We start from the raw sequence: 19,261 nt of genomic DNA, 5'->3' as shown, positions 1-19,261 counted from the left end.
TATCTAACCCCGTGCTGTCCCTGTCCTGGGAGTGTTTGATGTGGGCACAGTGTAGAGGGAGCTTTACCCTGTATCTGACCCCATGCTGTCCCTGTCCCTGGGAGTGTTTGATGGGGAACAGTGTAGAGGGAGCTTTACCCTGTATCTAACCCCGTGCTGTCCCTGTCCTGGGAGTGTTTGATGTGGGCACAGTGTAGAGGGGGCTTTACCCTGTATCTAACCCTGTGCTGTCCCTGTCCCTGGGAGTGTTTGATGGGGAACAGTGTAGAGGGAGCTGTACTCTGTACCTAACCCTGTGCTGTCCCTGTCCCTGGGAGTGTTTGATGGGGACAGTGTAGAGAGAGCTGTACTCTGTATCTAACCCTGTGCTGTCCCTGTCCCTGGGAGTGTTTGGGGACAGTGTAGAGAGAGCTTTACTCTGTATCTAACCCCGTGCTGTCCCTGGAAGTGTTTGATGGGGGACAGAGGGAGCTGTACTCTATACCTAACCCTGTGCTGTCCCTGGGAGTGTTTGATGGGGACAGTGTAGAGGGAGCTGTACTCTGTATCTAACCCCATGCTGTCCCTGTCCCTGGGAGTGTTTGATGGGGACAGTGTAGAGGGAGCTGTACTCTGTATCTAACCCCGTGCTGTCCCTGTCCCTGGGAGTGTTTGATGGGGACAGTGTAGAGGGAGCTGTACTCTGTATCTAACCTCGTGCTGTCCCTGGGAGGGTGTGATGGGGACAGTGTAGAGGGAGCTGTACACTGTATCTAACCCCGTGCTGTCCCTGTCCCTGGGAGTGTTTGATGGGGACAGTGTAGAGGGAGCTGTACTCTGTACCTAACCCCGTGCTGTCCCTGGGAGTGTTTGATGGGGGACAGTGTAGAGGGAGCTGTACTCTATATCTAACCCTGTGCTGTCCCTGTCCCTGGGAGTGTTTGATGGGGGACAGTGTAGAGGGAGCTGTACTCTGTATCTAACCCTGTGCTGTCCCTGTCCCGGGGAGTGTTTGATGGGGACAGTGTAGAGGGAGCTGTACTCTGTATCTAACCCCGTGCTGACCCTGTCCCTGGGAGTGTTTGATGGGGACAGTGTAGAGTGAGCTGTACTCTGTATCTAACCCCGTGCTGTCCCTGTCCCTGGGAGTGTTTGATGGGGACAGTGTAGAGGGAGCTGTACTCTGTATCTAACCCCGTGCTGTCCCTGTCCCTGGGAGTGTTTGATGGGGACAGTGTAGAGGGAGCTGTACTCTGTATCTAACCCCGTGCTGTCCCTGTCCCTGGGAGTGTTTGATGGGGACAGTGTAGAGGGAGCTGTACTCTGTATCTAACCCCGTGCTGTCCCTGTCCCTGGGAGTGTTTGATGGGGACAGTGTAGAGGGAGCTGTACTCTGTATCTAACCCCGTGCTGTCCCTGTCCCTGGGAGGGTGTGATGGGGACAGTGTAGAGGGAGCTGTACTCTGTATCTAACACTGATTTGATTTTGTAACGCAAATTTTCAAGTCACATCCTGGGTGGAGGTCATCCCTTTCACTTTGAGAGGAATTCGTGTTGAGGTGTAGTATGACATTAAGATTTGTCAGAGTCGGACCCCTGATGGTGTCCATCGCCTCATCATGGTTGCAGCAGAGATCTGATGCTGGGGCCAGTTCAGGAGTTTACAGATTAATCCCGATTGACAGTGGTTTGGGAGGGAATTGGGATAATCAGTTGGGACACCTGCATGGATATGGCTTCCAGCCCCCTTAAAACCGTTTAAGATTCCTCAGGTATCTTGCTGTAATTGTAATCAAACAGGATGCTAAATGAGGAAGTGGGGCTGAAAAATATGTTGCTGAAAAAGCGCAGCAGGTCAGGCAGCATCCAAGGAGCAGGTGAAGCGACGTTTCGGGCATAAGTCCTTCTTTAGGAATGATGCTACATGAGGATGTATCAGATTCAGGGCTCAGACAAAGATGTCAGTTTTAAGGAGGGTCTGAAAGGAGCAGACAGAGAGACACAGGAAGGGGAGTCAGGGAGGGGGGTTCCTGAGCTCAGGACTCAGGCAGCTGAAGGCACGGCCCCCAATGGTGGAACGATGGGAATCGGGGATTGGTCAAGGGGCTGGAATTGGAGGGGATTACAGAGATAGGGAGGGGGTGTAGGAGCTGGAGGGGGTTACAGAGATAGGGAGGGGTGCAGGGGCTGGAGGGGGTGAGAGAGATAGGGAGGGGGTGTAGGGGCTGGAGGAGGTTCAGAGATAGGGAGGGGGTGTAGGGGCTGGAGGGGGTTACAGAGATAGGGAGGGGGTAGAGGGGGTGTAGGGGCTGGAGGGGGTTACAGAGATAGGGAGGGAGTATAGGGGCTGGAGGGGGTTACAGAGATAGGGAGGGGGTGTAGAGGCTGGAGGGGGTTACAGAGATAGGGAGGGGGTATAGAGGCTGGAGGGGGTTACAGAGATAGGGAGGGGGTATAGGGGCTGGAGGAGATTATAGAGATAGGGAGGGGGTGTAGGGGCTGGAGGGGGTACAGAGTTAGGGAGGGGGTGTAGGGGCTGGAGGGGTTTACAGAGATAGGGAGGGAGTGTAGGGGCTGGAGGGGGTGACAGAGACAGGGAGGGGATATAGGGGCTGGAGGGGGTTAGAGAGATAGGGAGGGGGTGTAGAGGCTGGAGGGGGTTACAGAGATAGGGAGGGGGTGTAGGGGCTGGAGGGGGTGAGAGAGATAGGGAGGGGGTGTAGGGGCTGGAGGGGGTTACAGAGATAGGGAGGGGGTAGAGGGGGTGTAGGGGCTGGAGGGGGTTACAGAGATAGGGAGGGAGTATAGGGGCTGGAGGGGGTTACAGAGATAGGGAGAGGGGGTTACAGAGATAGGGAGGGGGTATAGAGGCTGGAGGGGGTTACAGAGATAGGGAGGGGGTATAGGGGCTGGAGGAGATTATAGAGATAGGGAGGGGGTGTAGGGGCTGGAGGGGGTACAGAGATAGGGAGGGGGTGTAGGGGCTGGAGGGGGTTACAGAGATAGGGAGGGGTGTAGTGGCTGGAGGGGTTTACAGAGATAGGGAGGGGTGTAGGGGCTGGAGGGGGTTACATAGATAGGGAAGGGGTGTATGGGCAGGAAGGGGTGACAGAGATAGGGAGGGGATATAGGGGCTGGAGGGGGTTACAGAGATGGGGGGGTGTAGGGGCTGGAGGGGATTACAGAGATAGGGAGGGGGTGTAGGGGCCGGAGGGGATTACACAGATAGGGAGGGGGTGTAGGGGTTGGAGGGGGTTACAGAGATAGGGAGGGGGTGCAGGGGTTGGAGGAGGTTACAGCGATAGGGAGGGGGTGTAGGGGCTGGAGGGGGTTACAGAGATAGGGAGGGGGTGTAGGGGCTGGAGGGGTTACAGAGATAGGGAGGGGGTGTAGGGGCTGGAGGGGGTTGCAGAGATTGGAAGGGAGTGTAGGGGCAGGAGGGGGTTACAGAGATAGGGAAGGGATATAGGGGCTGGAGGGGGTTATAGAGATAGGGAGGGAGTGTAGGGGCTGGAGGGGGGTTACAGAGATAGGGAGGGGGTGTAGGGGCTGGAGGGAGGGTTACAGAGATATGGATGGGATGTAGGGGCTGGAGGGGGTTACAGAGATAGGGAGGGGGTGTAGGGGCTGGAGGGGGGGTTGCAGAGATAGGGAGGGGATGTAGGGGCTGGAGGGGGTTACAGAGATAGGGAGGGAGTGTAGGGGCTGGAGGGGTTTATAGAGATAGGGAGGGGGTGTAGGGGCTGGAGGGGGTAACAGAGATAGGGAGGGGGTGTAGAGGCTGGAGAGGGTTACAGAGATAGGGACGTGGTGTAGGGGCGGGAGGGGGTTACAGAGATAGGGAGGGGGTATAGGGGCTGGAGGAGATTATAGAGATAGGGAGGGGGTGTAGGGGCTGGAGGGGGTTACAGAGATAGGGAGGGGTGTAGTGGCTGGAGGGGTTTACAGAGATAGGGAAGGGGTGTAGGGGTTGGAGGGGGTTACAGAGATAGGGAGGGGGTGTAGGGGCTGGCGGGGGGGTTACAGAGATATGGATGGGATGTAGGGGCTGGAGGGGGTTACAGAGATAGGGAGGGGGTGTAGGGGCTGGAGGGGGGGTTACAGAGATAGGGAGGGGATGTAGGGGCTGGAGGGGGTTACAGAGATAGGGAGGGGTGTAGGGGCTGGAGAGGGGGTTACAGAGATAGGGAGGGGGTGTAGGGGCCGGAGGGGATTACACAGATAGGGAGGGGGTGTAGGGGCTGGAGGGGGTAACAGAGATAGGGAGGGTGTGCAGGGGCTGGAGGGGGTTACAGAGATAGGGAGGGGGTATAGGGGCTGGAGGAGATTATAGAGATAGGGAGGGGATATAGGGGTTGGAGGGGGTTACAGAGATAGGGAGGGGGTGCAGGGGCTGGAGGGGGTTACAGAGATAGGGAGGGGATATGGGGCTGGAGGGGGTTAGAGAGATAGGGAGGGGGTGTAGAGGCTGGAGGGGGTTACAGAGATAGGGAGGGGATATGGGGCTGGAGGGGGTTAGAGAGATAGGGAGGGGGTGTAGGGGCTGGAGGGGGGGGTTACCGAGATAGGGAGGGGGTGTAGGGGCTGGAGGGGGGGTTACAGAGATAAGGAGGGGATGTAGGGGCTGGAGGGCGGGTTACAGAGATCGGGAGGGGATGTAGGGGCTGGAGGGGGGTTACAGAGATAGGGAGGGGATGTAGGGGCTGGAGGGGGTTACAGAGATAGGGAGGGAGTGTAGGGGCTGGAGTGGGGGTTACAGAGATAGGGAGGGGATGTAGGGGCTGGAGGAGTTTATAGAGATAGGGAGGGGGTGTAGGGGCCGGAGGGGATTACACAGATAGGGAGGGAGTGTAGGGGCTGGAGGGGGTTACAGAGATAGGGTGGGGGTGTAGGGGCTGGAGGGGGTAACAGAGATAGGGAGGGGGTGTAGGGGCTAGAGGGGGTTACAGAGATAGGGACGGGGTGTAGGGGCTGGAGGGGGTTACAGAGATAGGGAGGGGGTATAGGGGCTGGAGGAGATTATAGAGATAGGGAGGGGGTGTAGGGGCTGGAGGGGGTACAGAGTTAGGGAGGGGGTGTAGGGGCTGGAGGGGTTTACAGAGATAGGGAGGGAGTGTAGGGGCTGGAGGGGGTGACAGAGACAGGGAGGGGATATAGGGGCTGGAGGGGGTTAGAGAGATAGGGAGGGGGTGTAGAGGCTGGAGGGGGTTACAGAGATAGGGAGGGGATATGGGGCTGGAGGGGGTTAGAGAGATAGGGAGGGGGTGTAGGGGCTGGAGGGGGGGTTACCGAGATAGGGGGGGGGTGTAGGGGCTGGAGGGGGGGTTACAGAGATAAGGAGGGGATGTAGGGGCTGGAGGGCGGGTTACAGAGATCGGGAGGGGATGTAGGGGCTGGAGGGGGGGTTACAGAGATAGGGAGGGGATGTAGGGGCTGGAGGGGGTTACAGAGATAGGGAGGGAGTGTAGGGGCTGGAGGGGGGGTTACAGAGATAGGGAGGGGATGTAGGGGCTGGAGGAGTTTATAGAGATAGGGAGGGGGTGTAGGGGCCGGAGGGGATTACACAGATAGGGAGGGGGTGTAGGGGCTGGAGGGGGTTACAGAGATAGGGTGGGGGTTTAGGGGCTGGAGGGGGTAACAGAGACAGGGAGGGGATATAGGGGCTGGAGGGGGTTACAGAGATGGGGGGGTCTAGGGGCTGGAGGGGATTACAGAGATAGGGAGGGGGTGTAGGGGCCGGAGGGGATTACACAGATAGGGAAGGGGTCTAGGGGTTGGAGGGGGTTACAGAGATAGGGAGGGGGTGCAGGGGCTGGAGGGGGTTACAGCGATAGGGAGGGGGTGTAGGGGCTGGAGGGGTTGCAGAGATTGGGAGGTGGTGTAGAGGCTGGAGGGGGTTGCAGAGATTGGAAGGGAGTGTAGGGGCAGGAGGGGGTTACAGAGATAGGGAGGGGATATAGGGGCTGGAGGGGGTTATAGAGATAGGGAGGGGGTGTAGGGGCTGGAGGGGCGGTTACAGAGATAGGGATGGGGATGTAGGGGCTGGAGGGGTTACAGAGATAGGGAGGGGGTGTAGGGGCTGGAGGGGGGGTTACAGAGATAGGGAGGGGATGTAGGGGCTGGAGGGGGTTACAGAGATAGGGAGTGGGTGTAGGGGCTGGAGGGGGGGGTGACAGAGATAGGGAGGGGGTGTAGGGGCTGGAGGGGGGGTTACAGAGATAGGGAGGGGGTGTAGGGGCTGGAGGTGGTTTACAGAGATAGGGAGGGTTGTAGGGGCTGGAGGGGGGGTTACAGAGATAGGGAGGGGATGTAGGGGCTGGAGGGGGGGTTACAGAGATAGGGAGGGGATGTAGGGGCTGGAGGGGGTTACAGAGATAGGGAGGGGGTGTAGGGGCTGGAGGGGGGGTTACAGAGATAGAGAGGGGGTGCAGGAGCGGGGGGGAGGCAAAGAGTTTTTGATGAGGTGATGTTTACAAGGAGAGTGGATAGTTGATGACAGTCTTAATTCCTTGGGGCTAGAGAGAGAGAGAGAGACAGAGGGAGAGTGAGTAGGGGAGGGGAAGGAGGGAGGGAGGGAGAGAGAGAGAGAAAGAGGGGTAATGCAGGGCAGAGATCTGACCGTTGCAACATTTATTAATTTGCAGTCTGTTGACTTGCGGTGGTTATTGCGAAAGGAAAGTTTGTGACCAAACTATCACATGGTGCTCCAGTAACACGAGGGTGTCACAGATCGCAAAGAAGGTGCGACAGAACAGTCACAGTGCCGACGTGTCTGACATCCGCAACGGCAATCATTCTCATTCACACTTAGCCAGCCTGCTTCTCTGTGTCCTTTAACCCTCGTCCAGGCTAAACCTGAATGTTCAGGGACAGGGAGAGGGAGAGGGAGACACAGACAGAGAGAGAGACAGAGGCAGAGACACAGACAGACAGACTGAGAGAGAGAGCAGAGGGGGAGAGTGTGTGAGAGAGAGCGGGGGGAAGAGTGTGTGTGTGAGGGAGAGAGAGCAGAGGGGGAGTGTGTGTGTGTGAGAGAGAGCAGAGGGGGAGTGTGTGTGTGTGAGAGAGAGCAGAGGGGGAGAGTGTGTGAGAGAGAGAGAGCAGAGGGGGAGAGTGTGTGAGAGAGAGAGAGCAGAGGGGGAGACTGTGTGAGAGAGAGAGAGCAGAGAGGGAGAGTGTGTGTGTGAGAGAGAGCAGAGGGGGAGAGTGTGCGAGAGGGAGAGGAGAGGGGGAGAGTATGCGAGAGAGAGAGCAGAGGGGGAGAGTGTGCGAGAGGGAGAGAGAGAGCAGAGGGGGAGAATGTGAGAGAGAGAGAGCAGAGGGGGAGAGTGTGAGAGAGAGAGAGAGAGAGAGCAGAGAGGGAGAGTGTGTGTGTGTGAGAGAGCACAGGGGGAGAGTGTGTGAGAGAGAGAGAGCACAGGGGGAGAGTGTGTGAGAGAGAGAGAGCAGAGGGGGAGAGTGTGTGAGAGAGAGAGAGCAGAGGGGGAGAGTGTGAGAGAGAGAGAGAGCAGAGGGGGAGAGTGAGAGAGAGAGCAGAGGGGGAGAGTGTGAGAGAGAGAGAGAGCAGAGGGGGAGAGTGTGAGAGAGAGAGAGAGCAGAGGGGGAGAGTGAGAGAGAGAGCAGAGGGGGAGAGTGTGAGAGAGAGAGAGAGCAGAGGGGGAGAGTGTGAGAGAGAGAGAGAGCAGAGGGGGAGAGTGTGAGAGAGAGAGAGAGCAGAGGGGGAGAGTGTGTGAGAGAGAGAGAGCAGAGGGGGAGAGTGTGTGAGAGAGAGAGAGCAGAGGGGGAGAGTGTGTGAGAGAGAGAGCAGAGGGGGAGAGTGTGCGAGAGAGAGAGAGAGAGAGCAGAGGGGGAGAGTGTGCGAGAGGGAGAGAGAGAGCAGAGGGGGAGAGTGTGCGAGAGGGAGAGAGAGAGCAGAGGGGGAGAGTGTGCGAGAGGGAGAGAGAGAGCAGAGGGGGAGAGTGTGCGAGAGGGAGAGAGAGAGCAGAGGGGGAGAGTGTGCGAGAGGGAGAGAGAGCAGAGGGGGAGAGTGTGCGAGAGGGAGAGAGAGCAGAGGGGGAGAGTGTGCGAGAGGGAGAGAGAGAGCAGAGAGGGAGAGTGTGCGAGAGGGAGAGAGAGAGCAGAGAGGGAGAGTGTGCGAGAGGGAGAGAGAGAGCAGAGGGGGAGAGTGTGCGAGAGGGAGAGAGAGAGCAGAGGGGGGAGAGTGTGCGAGAGGGAGAGAGAGAGCAGAGGGGAGAGTGTGCGAGAGGGAGAGAGAGAGCAGAGGGGGAGAGTGTGCGAGAGGGAGAGAGAGCAGAGGGGGAGAGTGTGCGAGAGGGAGAGAGAGAGCAGAGGGGGAGAGTGTGCGAGAGGGAGAGAGAGAGCAGAGGGGGAGAGTGTGCGAGAGGGAGAGAGAGCAGAGGGGGAGAGTGTGCGAGAGGGAGAGAGAGAGCAGAGGGGGAGAGTGTGCGAGAGGGAGAGCAGAGGGGGAGAGTGTGCGAGAGAGAGCACAGAGGGGGAGAGTGTGCGAGAGGGAGAGCAGAGGGGGAGAGTGTGCGAGAGAGAGCACAGAGGGGGAGAGTGTGCGAGAGAGAGAGCAGAGGGGGAGAGTGTGCGAGAGAGAGCACAGAGGGGAGAGTGTGCGAGAGAGAGAGAGCAGAGGGGGAGAGTGTGCGAGAGGGAGAGAGAGAGCAGAGGGGAGAGTGTGCGAGAGGGAGAGCAGAGGGGGAGAGTGTGCGAGAGAGAGCACAGAGGGGGAGAGTGTGCGAGAGAGAGAGCAGAGGGGAGAGTGTGCGAGAGAGAGCACAGAGGGGGAGAGTGCGAGAGAGAGCACAGAGGGGGAGAGTGCGAGAGAGAGAGCAGAGGGGGAGTGTGCGAGAGAGAGAGGAGAGGGGGAGAGCGTGCGAGAGGGAGAGGAGAGGGGGAGAGCGTGGGAGAGGAGAGGGGGAGAGCGTGCGAGAGGGAGAGGAGAGGGGGAGAGCGTGCGAGAGGGAGAGGAGAGGGGGAGAGCGTGCGAGAGGGAGAGGAGAGGGGGAGAGCGTGCGAGAGGGAGAGGAGAGGGGGAGAGCGTGCGAGAGGGAGAGGAGAGGGGGAGAGCGTGCGAGAGGGAGAGGAGAGGGGGAGAGCGTGCGAGAGGGAGAGGAGAGGGGGAGAGCGTGCGAGAGGGAGAGGAGAGGGGGAGAGCGTGCGAGAGGGAGAGGAGAGGGGGAGAGCGTGCGAGAGGGAGAGGAGAGGGGGAGAGCGTGCGAGAGGGAGAGGAGAGGGGGAGAGCGTGCGAGAGGGAGAGGAGAGGGGGAGAGCGTGCGAGAGGGAGAGGAGAGGGGGAGAGCGTGCGAGAGGGAGAGGAGAGGGGGAGAGCGTGCGAGAGGGAGAGGAGAGGGGGAGAGCGTGCGAGAGGGGGAGAGCGAGAGAGAGCGGAGAGGGGGAGAGTGCGCGAGAGAGCGCGGAGAGGGGGAGAGTGCGCGAGAGAGAGCGGAGAGGGGGAGAGTGCACGAGAGAGAGCGGAGAGGGGGAGAGTGCACGAGAGAGCGCGGAGAGGGGGAGAGTGCACGAGAGAGAGCGCCTAGAGGGGGAGAGTGCGCGAGAGAGCGCCTAGAGGGGGAGAGTGCGCGGAGAGTGCGCGAGAGAGCGCGGAGAGGGGGAGAGTGCGCGAGAGAGCGCGGAGAGGGGGAGAGTGCGCGAGAGAGCGCGGAGAGGGGGAGAGTGCGCGAGAGGGAGAGAGTGTGCGAGAGGGAGAGAGTGTGCGAGAGGGTGTGCGAGAGGGAGAGAGTGTGCGAGAGGAGAGAGTGTGCGAGAGGGTGTGCGAGAGGGAGAGAGTGTGCGAGAGAGAGAGAGTGTGCGAGAGGGTGTGCGAGAGGGAGAGAGTGTGCGAGAGAGAGAGAGTGTGCGAGAGGGTGTGCGAGAGGGAGAGAGTGTGCGAGAGAGAGAGAGTGTGCAAGAGGGTGTGCGAGAGGGAGAGAGTGTGCGAGAGAGGTGTGCGAGAGGGAGAGAGTGTGCGAGAGGGTGTGCGAGAGGAGAGAGTGTGCGAGAGGGAGAGAGTGTGCGAGAGGGAGAGAGTGGAGAGAGAGAGAGAGGGAGAGAGTGTGAGAGAGAGTGCGAGAGGGAGAGAGTGTGCGAGGGAGAGTGTGCGAGAGGGAGAGAGTGTGCGAGAGGGAGAGAGTGTGCGAGAGGAGAGAGTGTGCGAGAGGGAGAGAGTGTGCGAGAGAGTGTGCGAGAGGGAGAGAGTGTGCGAGAGAGTGTGCGAGAGGAGAGAGTGTGCGAGAGAGTGTGCGAGAGGGAGAGAGTGTGCGAGGGAGAGTGTGCGAGAGAGAGAGAGTGTGCGAGAGGAGAGAGTGTGCGAGAGAGAGAGAGTGTGCGAGAGGAGAGTGTGCGAGAGAGAGAGAGTGTGCGAGAGAGTGTGCGAGAGAGTGTGCGAGAGAGAGAGAGTGTGCGAGAGAGTGTGCGAGAGGGAGAGAGTGTGCGAGAGAGTGTGCGAGAGGGAGAGAGTGTGCGAGAGAGTGTGCGAGAGGAGTGAGTGTGCGAGAGAGTGTGCGAGAGGGAGAGAGTGTGCGAGAGAGTGTGCGAGAGGGAGAGAGTGTGCGAGAGAGTGTGCGAGAGGGGAGAGAGTGTGCGAGAGAGAGAGAGTGTGCGAGAGAGTGTGCGAGAGGGAGAGAGTGTGCGAGAGGAGAGAGTGTGCGAGAGGGAGAGAGTGTGCGAGAGAGAGAGAGTGTGCGAGAGAGTGTGCGAGAGGGAGAGAGTGTGCGAGAGAGTGTGCGAGAGGGAGAGAGTGTGCGAGAGAGAGAGAGTGTGCGAGAGAGTGTGCGAGAGGAGAGAGTGTGCGAGAGGGAGAGAGTGTGCGAGCGAGTGTGCGAGAGGGAGAGAGTGTGCGAGCGAGTGTGCGAGAGAGTGTGCGAGAGGGAGAGAGTGTGCGAGAGGGTGTGCGAGAGGGAGAGAGTGTGCGAGAGAGAGAGAGTGTGCGAGAGGGTGTGCGAGAGGGAGAGAGTGTGCGAGAGAGAGAGAGTGTGCGAGAGGGTGTGCGAGAGGGAGAGAGTGTGCGAGAGAGAGAGAGAGTGTGCGAGAGGGTGTGCGAGAGGGAGAGAGTGTGCGAGAGGGAGAGAGTGTGCGAGAGAGAGAGAGTGTGCGAGAGGGTGTGCGAGAGGGAGAGAGTGTGCGAGAGGGTGTGCGAGAGGGAGAGAGTGTGCGAGAGAGAGAGAGTGTGCGAGAGGGAGAGAGTGTGCGAGAGGGAGAGAGTGTGCGAGAGGGTGTGCGAGAGGGAGAGAGTGTGCGAGAGAGAGAGAGTGTGCGAGAGGGTGTGCGAGAGGGAGAGAGTGTGCGAGAGAGAGAGAGTGTGCGAGAGGGTGTGCGAGAGGGAGAGAGTGTGCGAGAGGAGTGTGCGAGAGGGAGAGAGTGTGCGAGAGGAGAGAGTGTGCGAGAGGAGAGAGTGTGCGAGAGAGTGTGCGAGAGAGTGTGCGAGAGGGAGAGAGTGTGCGAGAGAGTGTGCGAGAGGAGAGAGTGTGCGAGAGAGAGAGAGTGTGCGAGAGGTGTGCGAGAGGGAGAGAGTGTGCGAGAGGGTGTGCGAGAGGGAGAGAGTGTGCGAGAGGGAGAGAGTGTGCGAGAGGGAGAGAGTGTGCGAGAGAGTGTGCGAGAGGGAGAGAGTGTGCGAGAGAGTGTGCGAGAGGGAGAGAGTGTGCGAGAGGGAGAGAGTGTGCGAGAGGGAGAGAGTGTGCGAGAGGGAGAGAGTGTGCGAGAGAGAGAGAGTGTGCGAGAGAGTGTGCGAGAGAGAGAGAGTGTGCGAGAGAGAGAGAGTGTGCGAGAGAGTGTGCGAGAGGGAGAGAGTGTGCGAGAGAGTGTGCGAGAGGGAGAGAGTGTGCGAGAGAGTGTGCGAGAGAGAGAGTGTGCGAGAGAGAGAGTGTGCGAGAGAGTGTGCGAGAGGGAGAGGTGTGCGAGAGAGTGTGCGAGAGGGAGAGAGTGTGCGAGAGGAGAGAGTGTGCGAGAGAGTGTGCGAGAGGGAGAGAGTGTGCGAGAGAGAGTGTGCGAGAGAGTGTGCGAGAGGGAGAGAGTGTGCGAGAGAGAGAGAGTGTGCGAGAGAGTGTGCGAGAGGAGAGAGTGTGCGAGAGGGAGAGAGTGTGCGAGCGAGTGTGCGAGAGGGAGAGAGTGTGCGAGCGAGTGTGCGAGAGAGTGTGCGAGAGGGAGAGAGTGTGCGAGCGAGTGTGCGAGAGGGAGAGAGTGTGCGAGCGAGTGTGCGAGAGAGTGTGCGAGAGGGAGAGAGTGTGCGAGAGAGTGTGCGAGAGAGTGTGCGAGAGGGAGAGAGTGTGCGAGAGAGTGTGCGAGAGGAGAGAGTGTGCGAGAGAGTGTGCGAGAGGGAGAGAGTGTGCGAGAGAGTGTGCGAGAGAGAGAGTGTGCGAGAGAGTGTGCGAGAGAGAGAGTGTGCGAGAGAGTGTGCGAGAGGGAGAGGTGTGCGAGAGGGAGAGAGTGTGCGAGAGGGAGAGAGTGTGCGAGAGGGAGAGAGTGTGCGAGAGGGAGAGAGTGTGCGAGAGAGTGCGCGAGAGGGAGAGAGTGTGCGAGAGAGAGAGAGTGTGCGAGAGAGTGTGCGAGAGAGTGAGAGTGTGCGAGAGAGTGTGCGAGAGGGAGAGAGTGTGCGAGCGAGTGTGCGAGAGGGAGAGAGTGTGCGAGCGAGTGGAGCGAGTGTGCGAGAGGGAGAGAGTGTGCGAGCGAGTGTGCGAGAGGGAGAGAGTGTGCGAGCGAGTGTGCGAGAGAGTGTGCGAGAGGGAGAGAGTGTGCGAGAGAGTGTGCGAGAGGGAGAGAGTGTGCGAGAGAGTGTGCGAGAGGGAGAGAGTGTGCGAGAGAGTGTGCGAGAGGGAGAGAGTGTGCGAGAGGGAGAGAGTGTGCGAGAGGGAGAGAGTGTGCGAGAGGGAGAGTGCGAGAGAGTGAGAGTGTGCGAGAGAGAGAGAGTGTGCGAGAGAGAGAGAGTGTGCGAGAGAGAGAGAGTGTGCGAGAGGGAGAGAGTGTGCGAGAGAGAGAGAGTGTGCGAGAGGGTGTGCGAGAGGGAGAGAGTGTGCGAGAGAGAGAGAAGTGTGCGAGAGGGTGTGCGAGAGGGAGAGAGTGTGCGAGAGAGAGAGAGTGTGCGAGAGGGTGTGCGAGAGGGAGAGAGTGTGCGAGAGAGAGAGTGTGCGAGAGAGAGAGAGTGTGCGAGAGGGTGTGCGAGAGGGATAGAGTGTGCGAGAGAGAGAGAGTGTGCGAGAGGGTGTGCGAGAGGGAGAGAGTGTGCGAGAGGGAGAGAGTGTGCGAGAGGGAGAGAGTGTGCGAGAGGGAGAGAGTGTGCGAGAGAGTGTGCGAGAGGGAGAGAGTGTGCGAGAGAGTGTGCGAGAGGGAGAGAGTGTGCGAGAGAGTGTGCGAGAGGGGAGAGAGTGTGCGAGAGGGAGAGAGTGTGCGAGAGAGAGTGTGCGAGAGGGAGAGAGTGTGCGAGAGGGAGAGAGTGTGCGAGAGAGAGTGTGCGAGAGGGAGAGAGTGTGCGAGAGAGAGTGTGCGAGAGAGTGAGAGTGTGCGAGAGAGAGTGTGCGAGAGAGTGAGAGTGTGCGAGAGAGTGTGCGAGAGGGAGAGAGTGTGCGAGAGAGTGTGCGAGAGGGAGAGAGTGTGCGAGAGAGTGTGCGAGAGGGAGAGAGTGTGCGAGAGGGAGAGAGTGTGCGAGAGAGTGTGCGAGAGGGAGAGAGTGTGCGAGAGAGTGTGCGAGAGGGAGAGAGTGTGCGAGAGGGAGAGAGTGTGCGAGAGAGTGTGCGAGAGAGTGTGCGAGAGGGAGAGAGTGTGCGAGAGAGTGTGCGAGAGAGAGCGAGTGTGCGAGAGAGTGTGCGAGAGGGAGAGAGTGTGCGAGAGAGAGCACAGAGGGAGAGAGTGTGCGAGAGGGAGAGAGTGTGCGAGAGAGAGCACAGAGGGAGAGAGTGTGCGAGAGGGAGAGAGTGTGCGAGAGAGAGCACAGAGGGAGAGAGTGTGCGAGAGGGAGAGAGTGTGCGAGAGAGAGCACAGAGGGAGAGAGTGTGCGAGAGGGAGAGAGTGTGCGAGAGAGAGCACAGAGGGAGAGAGTGTGCGAGAGAGAGCACAGAGGGAGAGTGTGCGACAGGGAGAGAGTGTGCGAGAGAGTGTGCGAGAGAGAGCGAGTGTGCGAGAGAGAGCACAGAGGGAGAGAGTGTGCGAGAGAGAGCGAGTGTGCGAGAGAGCGCACAGAGGGAGAGAGTGTGCGAGAGAGAGCGAGTGTGCGAGAGAGCGCACAGAGGGAGAGAGTGTGCGAGAGAGAGCGAGTGTGCGAGACAGCGCACAGAGGGAGAGAGTGTGCGAGAGAGAGCGAGTGTGCGAGACAGCGCACAGAGGGAGAGAGTGTGCGAGAGAGAGCGAGTGTGCGAGACAGCGCACAGAGGGAGAGAGTGTGCGAGAGAGAGCGAGTGTGCGAGAGAGAGCGAGTGTGCGAGAGAGCGCACAGAGGGAGAGAGTGTGCGAGAGAGAGCGAGTGTGCGAGACAGCGCACAGAGGGAGCGAGTGTGCGAGAGAGAGCGAGTGTGCGAGAGAGCGCACAGAGGGAGAGAGTGTGCGAGAGAGAGCGAGTGTGCGAGAGAGAGCACAGAGGGAGAGAGAGCGCACAGAGGGAGAGAGTGTGCGAGAGAGAGCGAGTGTGCGAGACAGCGCACAGAGGGAGAGAGTGTGCGAGAGAGAGCGAGTGTGCGAGAGAGCGCACAGAGGGAGAGAGTGTGCGAGAGAGAGCGAGTGTGCGAGACAGCGCACAGAGGGAGAGAGTGTGCGAGAGAGAGCGAGTGTGCGAGACAGCGCACAGAGGGAGAGAGTGTGCGAGAGAGAGCGAGTGTGCGAGACAGCGCACAGAGGGAGAGAGTGTGCGAGAGAGAGCGAGTGTGCGAGACAGCGCACAGAGGGAGAGAGTGTGCGAGAGAGAGCGAGTGTGCGAGAGAGAGCGAGTGTGCGAGAGAGCGCACAGAGGGAGAGAGTGTGCGAGAGAGAGCGAGTGTGCGAGACAGCGCACAGAGGGAGCGAGTGTGCGAGAGAGAGCGAGTGTGCGAGACAGCGCACAGAGGGAGAGAGTGTGCGAGAGAGAGCACAGAGGGAGAGAGTGTGCGAGAGGGAGAGAGTGTGCGAGAGAGAGCACAGAGGGAGAGAGTGTGCGAGAGGGAGAGAGTGTGCGAGAGAGAGCACAGAGGGAGAGAGTGTGCGAGAGGGAGAGAGTGTGCGAGAGAGAGCACAGAGGGAGAGAGTGTGCGAGAGAGAGCACAGAGGGAGAGAGTGTGCGAGAGAGAGCACAGAGGGAGAGAGTGTGCGACAGGGAGAGAGTGTGCGAGAGAGTGTGCGAGAGAGAGCGAGTGTGCGAGAGAGAGCACAGAGGGAGAGAGTGTGCGAGAGAGAGCGAGTGTGCGAGAGAGCGCACAGAGGGAGAGAGTGTGCGAGAGAGAGCGAGTGTGCGAGAGAGCGCACAGAGGGAGAGAGTGTGCGAGAGAGAGCGAGTGTGCGAGAGAGCGCACAGAGGGAGAGAGTGTGCGAGAGAGAGCGAGTGTGCGAGACAGCGCACAGAGGGAGAGAGTGTGCGAGAGAGAGCGAGTGTGCGAGACAGCGCACAGAGGGAGAGAGTGTGCGAGAGAGAGCGAGTGTGCGAGAGAGAGCGAGTGTGCGAGAGAGCGCACAGAGGGAGAGAGTGTGCGAGAGAGAGCGAGTGTGCGAGACAGCGCACAGAGGGAGCGAGTGTGCGAGAGAGAGCGAGTGTGCGAGAGAGCGCACAGAGGGAGAGAGTGTGCGAGAGAGAGCGAGTGTGCGAGAGAGAGCACAGAGGGAGAGAGAGCGCACAGAGGGAGAGAGTGTGCGAGAGAGAGCGAGTGTGCGAGACAGCGCACAGAGGGAGAGAGTGTGCGAGAGAGAGAGAGTGTGCGAGAGAGCGCACAGAGGGAGAGAGTGTGCGAGAGAGAGCGAGTGTGCGAGACAGCGCACAGAGGGAGAGAGTGTGCGAGAGAGAGCGAGTGTGCGAGACAGCGCACAGAGGGAGAGAGTGTGCGAGAGAGAGCGAGTGTGCGAGACAGCGCACAGAGGGAGAGAGTGTGCGAGAGAGAGCGAGTGTGCGAGACAGCGCACAGAGGGAGAGAGTGTGCGAGAGAGAGCGAGTGTGCGAGACAGCGCACAGAGGGAGAGAGTGTGCGAGAGAGCGCACAGAGGGAGAGAGTGTGCGAGAGGGAGCGAGTGTGCGAGAGAGCGCACAGAGGGAGAGTGTGTGCGAGAGGGAGCGAGTGTGCGAGAGAGCGCACAGAGGGAGAGTGTGTGCGAGAGGGAGCGAGTGTGCGAGAGAGCGCACAGAGGGAGAGAGTGCGCGAGAGGGAGCGAGTGTGCGAGAGAGCGCACAGAGGGAGAGAGTGCGCGAGAGGGAGCGAGTGTGCGAGAGAGCGCACAGAGGGAGAGAGTGCGCGAGAGGGAGCGAGTGTGCGAGAGAGCGCACAGAGGGAGAGAGTGCGCGAGAGGGAGCGAGTGTGCGAGAGAGCGCACAGAGGGAGCGAGTGCGCGAGAGGGAGCGAGTGTGCGAGAGAGTGCGCGAGAGGGAGCGAGTGTGCGAGAGAGCGCACAGAGGGAGAGAGTGCGCGAGAGGAGCGAGTGTGCGAGAGAGCGCACAGAGGGAGAGAGTGCGCGAGAGGGAGCGAGTGTGCGAGAGAGCGCACAGAGGGAGAGAGTGCGCGAGAGGGAGCGAGTGTGCGAGAGAGCGCACAGAGGGAGAGAGTGCGCGAGAGGAGCGAGTGTGCGAGAGAGCGCACAGAGGAGAGAGTGCGCGAGAGGGAGCGAGTGTGCGAGAGAGCGCACAGAGGGAGAGAGTGCGCGAGAGGGAGCGAGTGGTGCGAGAGAGCGCACAGAGGGAGAGAGTGCGCGAGAGGGAGCGAGTGGTGCGAGAGAGCGCACAGAGGGAGAGAGTGCGAGAGAGCGCACAGAGGGAGAGAGTGCGCGAGAGGGAGCGAGTGTGCGAGAGTGCGCAGAGAGGGAGCGAGTGTGCGAGAGAGCGCACAGAGGGAGAGAGTGCGCGAGAGGGAGCGAGTGTGCGAGAGAGCGCACAGAGGGAGAGAGTGCGCGAGAGGGAGCGAGTGTGCGAGAGAGCGCACAGAGGGAGAGAGTGCGCGAGAGGGAGCGAGTGTGCGAGAGAGCGCACAGAGGGAGAGAGTGCGCGAGAGGGAGCGAGTGTGCGAGAGAGCGCACAGAGGGAGAGAGTGCGCGAGAGGGAGCGAGTGTGCGAGAGAGCGCACAGAGGGAGAGAGTGCGCGAGAGGGAGCGAGTGGCGAGAGAGTGCGCGAGAGGGAGCGAGTGTGCGAGAGAGCGCACAGAGGGAGAGAGTGCGCGAGAGGGAGCGAGTGTGCGAGAGAGCGCACAGAGGGAGAGAGTGCGCGAGAGGAGCGAGTGTGCGAGAGAGCGCACAGAGGGAGAGAGTGCGCGAGAGGGAGCGAGTGTGCGAGAGAGCGCACAGAGGGAGAGAGTGCGCGAGAGGGAGCGAGTGTGCGAGAGAGCGCACAGAGGGAGAGAGTGCGCGAGAGGGAGCGAGTGCGAGAGAGCGCACAGAGGAGAGAGTGCGCGAGAGGGAGCGAGTGTGCGAGAGAGCGCACAGAGGGAGAGAGTGCGCGAGAGGGAGCGAGTGTGCGAGAGAGCGCACAGAGGAGAGAGTGCGCGAGAGGGAGCGAGTGTGCGAGAGAGCGCACAGAGGGAGAGAGTGCGCGAGAGGGAGCGAGTGTGCGAGAGAGCGCACAGAGGGAGAGAGTGCGCGAGAGGGAGCGAGTGTGCGAGAGAGCGCACAGAGGAGAGGCGAGAGAGCGCACAGAGGGAGAGAGTGCGCGAGAGGGAGCGAGTGTGCGAGAGAGCGCACAGAGGGAGAGAGTGCGCGAGAGGGAGCGAGTGCGGAGAGAGCGCACAGAGGGAGAGAGTGCGCGAGAGGGAGCGAGTGTGCGAGAGAGCGCACAGAGGGAGAGAGTGCGCGAGAGGGAGCGAGTGTGCGGAGAGAGCGCACAGAGGGAGAGAGTGCGCGAGAGGGGAGTGCGCGAGAGGGAGCGAGTGTGCGAGAGAGCGCACAGAGGGAGAGAGTGCGCGAGAGGGAGCGAGTGTGCGAGAGAGCGCACAGAGGGAGAGAGTGCGCGAGAGGGAGCGAGTGTGCGAGAGAGCGCACAGAGGAGAGAGTGCGCGAGAGGGAGCGAGTGTGCGAGAGAGCGCACAGAGGGAGAGAGTGCGCGAGAGGGAGCGAGTGTGCGAGAGAGCGCACAGAGGGAGAGAGTGCGCGAGAGGGAGCGAGTGTGCGAGAGAGCGCACAGAGGGAGAGAGTGCGCGAGAGGAGCGAGTGTGCGAGAGAGCGCACAGAGGAGAGAGTGCGCGAGAGGGAGCGAGTGTGCGAGAGAGCGCACAGAGGGAGAGAGTGCGCGAGAGGGAGCGAGTGTGCGAGAAGCGCACAGAGGGAGAGAGTGCGCGAGAGGGAGCGAGTGTGCGAGAGAGCGCACAGAGGGAGAGAGTGCGCGAGAGGGAGCGAGTGTGCGAGAGAGCGCACAGAGGAGAGAGTGCGCGAGAGGGAGCGAGTGTGCGAGAGAGCGCACAGAGGGAGAGAGTGCGCGAGAGGGAGCGAGTGTGCGAGAGAGCGCACAGAGGGAGAGAGTGCGCGAGAGGAGCGAGTGTGCGAGAGAGCGCACAGAGGGAGAGAGTGCGCGAGAGGGAGCGAGTGTGCGAGAGAGCGCACAGAGGGAGAGAGTGCGCGAGAGGGAGCGAGTGTGCGAGAGAGCGCACAGAGGGAGAGAGTGCGCGAGAGGGAGCGAGTGTGCGAGAGAGCGCACAGAGGGAGAGAGTGCGCGAGAGGGAGCGAGTGTGCGAGAGAGCGCACAGAGGGAGAGAGTGCGCGAGAGGGAGCGAGTGTGCGAGAGAGCGCACAGAGGGAGAGAGTGCGCGAGAGGGAGCGAGTGTGCGAGAGAGCGCACAGAGGGAGAGAGTGCGCGAGAGGGAGCGAGTGTGCGAGAGAGCGCACAGAGGGAAGAGAGTGCGCGAGAGGGAGCGAGTGTGCGAGAGAGCGCACAGAGGGAGAGAGTGCGCGAGAGGGAGCGAGTGTGCGAGAGAGCGCACAGAGGGAGAGAGTGCGCGAGAGGGAGCGAGTGTGCGAGAGAGCGCACAGAGGGAGAGAGTGCGCGAGAGGGAGCGAGTGTGCGAGAGAGTGCGCGAGAGGGAGAGAGTGCCGAGAGAGCGCACAGAGGAGCGAGTGCGCGAGAGAGCGCACAGAGGGAGAGAGTGCGCGAGAGGGAGCGAGTGCGCGAGAGAGCGCACAGAGGGAGAGAGTGCGCGAGGA

The 19,261-nt window shown here is 60.8% G+C and overlaps 1 protein-coding gene across 1 annotated transcript in view; it reads right to left on the bottom strand.

Moving 5' to 3' along the window:
* Positions 1–19,261, bottom strand: part of LOC122546171 (macrosialin-like) — a 61,739-nt gene that overhangs the window by 14,590 nt on the left and 27,888 nt on the right. The window lies entirely within an intron of this gene.

Source organism: Chiloscyllium plagiosum, unplaced genomic scaffold, assembly GCF_037043375.1.
Source record: "Chiloscyllium plagiosum isolate Xiang-an unplaced genomic scaffold, Cpla_swu_hap1 HiC_scaffold_44, whole genome shotgun sequence".
Lineage (NCBI taxonomy): Eukaryota > Metazoa > Chordata > Chondrichthyes > Orectolobiformes > Hemiscylliidae > Chiloscyllium > Chiloscyllium plagiosum.
The sequence above is the reverse complement of the archived record's forward strand: the minus strand, read 5'-3'. Positions and strand labels throughout refer to the sequence as shown.